An 8,338-nucleotide genomic window follows, 5' to 3' on the forward strand; every position below is an offset into this window, starting at 1 on the left:
GTTCAAATGATTCTCCTGCCTCAGCCTCCTGAGTAGCTGGGATTATAGATGCCTGCCATCACACCCAGCTAATTTTTGTATTCTTAGTAGAGATGGGGTTTCACCATGTTGGCCAGGCTGGTCTCAAAACTCCTGGCCTAATGGTGATCCGCCCACCTCAGCCTCCCAAAGTGCTGGGATTACAGGTGTGAGCTGGCAGGCCCAGCCAAAACTTTTCAATTTGGATGAAGTTCCGTTTATTTTTTCTTGTTATTTGTGTTTTAGTGTCATATCTAAGAAATCATTGCAATATCTAAGAAACCATTGCTTAATCCTAAAAAAAAAATTGTGGTAAAACATACAAAATATAAAACATCACAATTTTGACCATTTTAAAGTTTATAATTCAAAGGCATTTAGTACACTCACAATGTTATGCAACTATCACCACTATTGGGTTCCAGAACGTTTCATCACCCGAAAGAAAACCCTACACCAGTTAAGCAGTTACTCCATTCCTCCCTTTCTCCATCCTGGCAACCATTCATCTACTTTTTGTCTCTCTATATATGCATATTCTGGACATTTCATATAAATGAAATAATACAATATGTGGCCTTTTATGTCTGGCTTATTTCACTTAGTATAATGTTTTCTTTTTTTTTTTTTGAGACGGAGTCTCGCTCTGTCGCCCAGGCTGGAGTGCAGTGGCCGGATCTCAGCTCACTGCAAGCTCCGCCTCCCGGGTTCACGCCATTCTCCTGCCTCAGCCTCCCGAGTAGCTGGGACTACAGGCAACCACCACCTCGCCCGGCTATTTTTTTTGTATTTTTTTAGTAGAGACGGGGTTTCACCGTGTTAGCCAGGATGGTCTCGATCTCCTGACCTCGTGATCCACCCGTCTCGGCTTCCCAAAGTGCTGGGATTACAGGCTTGAGCCACCGCGCCCGGCCCAGTATAATGTTTTCAAGGTTCATCCATGTCGTAGCATGTATCAGTACTTCATCCTTTCTATGGCTGAATAATATTAATGATATGGATACACCACATTTAGTTTATCCATTCAGCAGTTGATGGATATTAGGGTTGTTTCTGTCTTTTGGCTATTGTGAATAGAAAAAGAAAAAACATGCAGAACTTTTTGTTTGAACATCTGCGTGTCTCTTAGGTATAACCTAGGAGTAGAATTACTGGGTCATATAGAAATTCCGTTTAAGCTTTTCAGTGACTGGTAGACTCTTTTCCAAAGTGGCGCATCATTTTACATTCCTACCAGCAATAAATGAGGGTTCACATTTTTCCATATCCTTGTCAATACTTATTTCGTTACTTTGTTTTTGTTTTACCTTATAGTCATGCTAGTGGGTGAGAGTAGTATCGCATCATTTTGATTTGTATTTTTCTAATGACTAATGATATTGACGATATTAAGTATCTTTTCATGTATTCATTGGCCTTTTGTACATCTTTTTTTGGAAGATATTACAACCATATCTTCTAAGAGTTTTATCATAGTTTTAACTCTTATGCTTAGGTCTTTGATCCAGTGTAAGTTAATTTTTGTGTATGGTGTGGCGTAGGGGTCCAGTTTTTTTTTTGTATGTGGATAGTCAGTTGTCCCAACATCATTTACTATTCTTTTCATATTATGTTTCATAATTTTTCATTGAATGTTGGACATCATGTGTAGAACAGTAGAGACTGTAATAAATAGTATGAAGGCCTAGAAATGAGCATGCCTCTCCTTTTCATAGGCTGTTTCTGTGGGTAATTGAGGTAATTTAGTCTAGATTTGATCTGGTTTTAGGTTTTATTGTTACTATGGTTACCTTCAGTGTACCATCAGCTTTAAATTCCTCTAGCATTACCTTATGGTTAGGGTGGAGGCTGGGTTGGTAAAACTTTATCAGTTTTTTTATATGTTTCAAAATTGATTAATTTTCCTCTTGACTCTTTCTATTCTTTTTGTCCTCATGGGTAATTACATTTTTTCCCACATTTAAAAATTGTGAAAAAATATACATAATATAAAATTTGCCATCTTAACCATTTATAAGTGTATAGTACAGCAGTATTAAATACACTTCATATGTTGTGTAAGCATCACCACCGTCCATCTTCATAATTCTTTTCATCTTGCAAAATGGAAATTCTATACCCATGAAACAGTAGCTCCCTATTCCTTCCTCCCCACAGACTCTGGAAACCACAATTCTACCTTCTGTCTCTGTGATCTTAACAATTCTATGTATCTTATATAAGTAGAATCATACAATATTTGTCTTTTTTGTTAATTTGTATGTATGTGTGTGAGGCAGAGTTTCACTCTGTTGCATGAGCTGGAGTGCAGTGGTGTGATCATGGCTTGCTGCAACTTCAGCCCCCCAGGCTTAAGTGATCCTTCTACCTCAGCCTCCCCAGTAGCTGGCATCACAGGCCAGTGCTACCATACCCAGCTAATTTTTTTCATGTTTTTGTAGAGAAGAGGTCTTGCTATATTGCCCAGGCTGGTCTTGAACTTCTGAGCCCCAGCAATGCTTTCACCTCAGCCTCCCAAAGTGCTGGGATTACAGATGTGAGCCACTATGCCTGGCCAACATTTGTCTTTTTGTGACTGGCTTATTTCACTTTGCATAATGTCCTTAAGGTTCACCCATATTGTAGCATATGTTAGAATTTCCTTCTTTTTATGACTGAATAATATTCTGTTGTATGTATATGCTACATTTTGCTTATCTGTTCATCTGTTGATACTTGTGTTGCTTCCATGTTTTAGCTATTGTGAATAACACTGCTCTGAATATGGGTATACAAATATCTCTTTGGGACTCTGCTTTCAATTCTTTTGGTTATATACCCAGAAGTGAAATTGCTGGATTATATGATGATTCCATATGTAATTGTTTTAGGAACCTCCATATTGTTTTCCACAGTGGCTGTATCATTTTACATTTCCGCCAACAGTGCAAAAGGGTTCCAACTTCTCCAAACCCTCATCAACACTTGTTATTTTCTGATTTTTTAAAATAGCAACCATCCTAATGGGTCTGAGATGGTGTCTCATTGTAGTTTTGATTCACATTTCCCTAATCATTACTGATGTTGAGTATGTGTTTTTGTGCTTATTGACCATTTGTATATATTCTTTGGAAAAATATTTATTCAAATCCTTTGCCCTTTTTAAATTATTTTTTATTGAAAAAATTGAGAGTCTAATTCTGTCAAGCAGGATGGAGTGTGGTGGCACGATCTCTGTTCACTGAAACCTCCACCTCCCGGGCTCAAGCAATCCTTCCACCACAGCCTCTCAAGGAGCTGGGACCACAGGCATGCCTCACCATGCCCAGCTAATTTTTTTGTATTTTTGGTAGAGGTGGGGTTTTGCTATATTGTCCAACCTGGTCTGGAACTCCTGGTCCCAAGCAACCTGATTACCTCCACCTCTCAAAGTGCTGGGCTTACAGGCATGAACCACTGCGCCCAGCTCTTCCCCCCGCCCTTTTTTTTTGAGACAGAGTCATGCTCTGTTGCCCAGGCTGGAGTACAGTGGTGTGATCTCGGCTCACTGCAACCTCCTCCTCCCAGGTTCAAGCAGTTCTCCTGTCTAAGCCTCCTGAGTTGCTGGGACTACAGGCGCATGCCACCATGACCAGCTAATTTTTTTTTATATTGTTATTAGAGACCAGGTTTCACCATGTTGGTCAGGCTGGTCTCAAACTCCTGACCTCTGGTGATCCACCCACCTCAGCCTCCCAAAGTGTTGGGATTACAGGCGTGAGCCACTGTGCCTGGCCCTATTTTTAAATCATGTTGTTTTATTTTTTCACTGTTGAGATTTATGAGTTCTCTATATAGTGTGGATATTAATCTCTTATCATACGTATAATTTGCAAATATTTTTTCCCATTCTGTGGGTTGCCTTTTTACTCTCTTGATAGTGTCTTTCATTGCACAGATTTTTAAATTTTTTATGAGCCCCGATTTATTTTTTGTTGTCTGTGCCTTTGTTGTCATTTCCAAGAAATCACTGTCAAATTCACAGTTGTAAAGATTAGCGCTATATTTTCTTTTAGAATTTTATACTTTTAGGTCTTATATTTAGATCTTTGATCCATTTTGAGTTGATTTTTGTATACGGTTAGATAAGGGTCCAAATTTATCTTTTTGCATGTGGATATTCATATTTCCCAGCACCGATTGTTAAAAGACTGTTTTTTTCCCCATTGAATGATCCTGGTACCCATATAGAAAATCATTTGTTCATATATGCAAGCATTTACTTCTGAGCTGTGTATTCTATTCAGTTGGTTTATATGTCTGTCTTTATGCCAGTATCATACTATTTGATTAGTAGAGCTTGTAGTAAGTTTTCCAGTCAGGAAGAATGAGTCTTCCAGCTTTGCTCTTCTTTTTTAAGATTATTCAGGGTCCCTTGAAGTTCCATATGAATTTTAGGATGCGTTTTTCTATTTCTGCTAAAAGCATCATTGGGATTTTGATACAGATTGCATTGACTCTGTAGATTGCTATGGAAACACTGGTAAATTCTTGTATGTTGAGTCATCCTTGCATTCCAGGAATAGATCCTACTTGGTCATGGTATATAATCCTTTTCATATGCTGCTAAATATGGTTTGCTAGTGTTTTGCTGAGTATTTTTGCATTAGTAATCATAAGGGATATTGGCTTGTAGTTTTCTTTTGTTGTAGTGTCTTTGTCTGGCTTTGGTATCAGGGCCTCACAGAATGAGTTAGAAATTGTTCTCTCCTTTTTTTTTTCTAAGTTTGAGAAGGATTGGTGTTCTTTAAATGTTGGGTAGAATTCAGCAGTGCATCAGTTGCAGAGCTTTTATTTCCCAGGAGACTTTTTATTACTCATTCAATCTCCTTGCTAGTTATAGGTTTATTCAGATTTTATATTTCTTTGTGATTTAGCCATGATAGGTTTTGTGTTTCTAAAGATTTATCAGTTTCATCTAGGTTATCCAATTTGTTGGCATGCAGTTGTTCATAGCACTCTCTGATAATCCTTTCTACTTCTGTAGAGTCTAGTAATGCCCTTGCTTTCATTTCTGATCTTAGTAATTTGACTCTTCTCCCTCTTGCTTAGACCATCTAGCTAAAGGTTTGTCAATTTATTGATCTTTTTAAAGAATCGATTTCTTGTTTGATTTTCTCTGTTGTTTTCCTATTCTCATGTTATATACTTCTCATCTTTATTATGTCCTTCCTTCTGTTGGCTTTGGTTTTGGTTTGTTCTTTCTGGTTCCTTAAATTACAGTTAGGTTGTTGATTTGAGACTTGTTTTTTAATGCAGGCATTTATAGCTATAAATTTCCTCCTTAGCACTGCTTTCACTGCATTCCATAAGTTTTGGTGTGGTGCATAAATACTTACAGGTCATTATCATGTACCCGTTAAGTGTTTTCTGATTTCTCTTGTGATCAGTTGTTTGATTTTAATAATTTTATGAATTTTTTGTCGTTTTACTACTGTTATTGATTTCTAACTTATCTTGCTCTGTCAGAGAAAATACTTTGTATGATATCTAAATTCTAGGGCGGTGTTGGCAACAGTCTTGGCAGCGGCTGTGGCAGGTGGCAGGAGAAAAATGGCGGAGTATCTGGCCTCCATCTTTCGCACCTAGAAAGACAAAGTCAACTGTTCATTTTATTTCAGAATCGGTGCGTGTTGTCATGGAGACAGGTGCTCTTCGTTGCACAGTAAACCAACGTTTAGCCAGACCATTGCCCTCTTGAACATTTACCATAACCTTCAAAATTCTTCCCAGTCTGCTGATGATGTGTGCTGTGCTGTGAGCGATGTTGAGATGCAGGAACACTATGATGAATTTTTTGAGGAGTTTTTATAGAAATGGAGAAGTATGGGGAAGTTGTGGAGATGAACATCTGTGGCAACCTGGGAGACCACCTGGTGGGGAACGTATAGGTCGTTTTGTGTCTGGAATTGGTGGGTCCTCGGTCTGACTTCAAGAATGAAGCCACGGACCCTCGCGGTGAGCGTTATAGTTCTTAAAGATGGTGTGTCCAGAGTTTGTTCCTTCAGACATTCAGATGTATCTGGAGCGTCTTCCTTCTGGTGGGTTTGTGGTCTCGCTGTCAGGAGTGAAGCTGCAGACCTTCATGGTGAGTGTTACAACTCTTAAAGGCAGCGTCTCTGGAGCTGTTCGTTCTTCCTGGTGGGTTCGTGGTCTTGTTGGCTTCAGGAGTGAAGCTGCAGACCTTCGCAGTGAGTGTTACAGCTCATAAAGAGAGCGTGAAACTAAAGAGTGAGCAGCAGCAAAATTTATTGCAAGGAGTGAAAGAACAAGCCTTCCACAGTGTGGAAGAGGACCCCCCAGTGAGTTGTGGCAGATTGGCTTAGGCATCCTGCTTTTATTCCCTTATCTGGCCCCACCTACATCCTGCTGATTGGTCCATTTTACAGAGAGCTGATTGGTCCATTTTGACAGAGTGTTGATTGGTGCGTTTACAATCCTTGAGCTAGACACAGAATCAGAGTGCTAGTTAGCTAGATACAGAGTTAGCTAGATACGGAGTACCAATTGGTGTATTTACAAATGTCCCATGTACACTTGAAAAGAATGTATATGCTGTTGTTGTTGAGCACAGTGTTCTGTATATGCCCATTATATCTAGTTGGTTTACTGTGTTGTTTAAATCAAACACAGTGTGCTGATTGGTGCATTTACAATCCTCGAGCTGGACACAGTCACAGAGTGCTAGTCCTCCAAGCCTCCACTAGGTTAGTTAGATACAGAGCACCAACTGGTGTATTCACAAACCCTGAGCTAGACACAGAGTGCTGATACGTGTATTCACAAACCCTGAGCTAGACACAGAGTGCTGATACGTGTATTCACAAACCCTGAGCTAGACACAAAGTGCTGATTGGTGCACATACAATCCTCTGGCTAGATATAAAAGTTCTCCAAGTCCCCATCGGGTTCAGGAGCCCAGCTGCCTTCACCCAGTGGATCCTGCACTGGGACTGCAGGCGGAGCTGCCTGCCAGTCCCAAGCTGCGCCTGCACTCCTCAGCCCTTGGGCTGTCGATGGGACCGCGGGCCACTGGGCAGGGGGCAGCGCCCGTCAGGGAGGCTCAGGGAGCCCACTGCAGAGGGTGGGGCGTGCAGACACGGCAGGCTACAGGTCCCGAGCCCTGCCCCACGGGCAGGCAGCTAAGGCCAGTCGGAATTTGAATGCGGAGCCGGCGGGCCGGCACTGCTGGGGGACCCGGTGCAACCTCCGCAGCTGCTGGCCCGGTCCGAAACCCCTCACTGCTCTGGGCCTGCGGGTCCAGCCGACCGCTTGGTGTGCGGGCCCCGAGCCCGCTCCTGCACGGGCCTGAACTCCCGGCGTGAACTTGCACTGGCCTGCGAGCACAGCTTGCAGCCTGGGTTCGCGCCAGCGCCTCTCCCTCCACACCTACACCTTCCCGCAAGCAGAGGGAGGCAGCTCCGGCCTCAGCCAGCCCAGAGAGGGGCTCCCACGGTGCTGTGGTGGACTGAAGGGCTCCTACAAGCACCGCCAGAGTGGACACGGACTCTGACGCTGAGGCTGAGGAGGCACTGAGAGTGAGGGCTGCTAGCACATTGTCACCTCTCAGTTTTGCAGTGAGGAAGATGTGGAAAAGGCTGTGATTGACTTGAATAACCGTTGGTTTAATGGACAGCCAATCCACGTGGAGCTGTTGCCTGTGACCGACTTCAGAGAAGCCTGCTGCTGTCAGTATGAGATGGGAGAATGCACACGAGGCGGCTTCTGCAACTTCATGCATTTGAAGCCCATCTCCAGAGAGCCGTGGCAGGAGCTGTATGGGCGCCATTGCAAGAAGTGTAGATCAAGATCCCCATCCCTGGAGCATAGTTCTCGGTCTAGAGACCGTGGCCGTAGTGGTGGTGGAGGTGGTGGCAGAGGCCAGCATGACAGGAGGCCATCTAGAGATCACGAAAGATCTGGGCGATTCTGAGCCATGCCATTTTTACCTTATGTCTGTTAGAAAGTTGTGGTTGATTGACCACACCTGTTCATAAGGGGAATTTTTCTAAAACAACAACAAAAAACCCACAAAGATGGGTTTCTGAATAAAATTTGTAGTGATAACAGTAATAAATAAATAAATTTTATTGAGACAATTTGTGGCCTAACATATCTTGAAAAATGTCCCGTGTACACTTGAAAAGAATGCATATGCTGTTGTTGTTGAGCACAGTGTTCTGTATATGCCCATTATATCTAGTTGGTTTACTGTGTTGTTTAAATCCTTTATTTCCTTACTTATCTTCTTTCTGGTTCTTCTAATACTGAGAGTAGGATATTGAAGACTCCAACTACTTTT

The 8,338-nt window shown here is 42.0% G+C and overlaps 1 pseudogene; it reads left to right on the top strand.

Moving 5' to 3' along the window:
- The first annotated feature begins 5,674 nt into the window (after positions 1-5,674).
- LOC100430495 (splicing factor U2AF 35 kDa subunit-like) lies at positions 5,675-7,969 on the top strand (annotated as a pseudogene).
- Positions 7,970-8,338: the final 369 nt, after the last annotated feature.

This window comes from Macaca mulatta, chromosome 14 (genome assembly GCF_049350105.2).
Source record: "Macaca mulatta isolate MMU2019108-1 chromosome 14, T2T-MMU8v2.0, whole genome shotgun sequence".
Taxonomy (NCBI): domain Eukaryota; kingdom Metazoa; phylum Chordata; class Mammalia; order Primates; family Cercopithecidae; genus Macaca; species Macaca mulatta.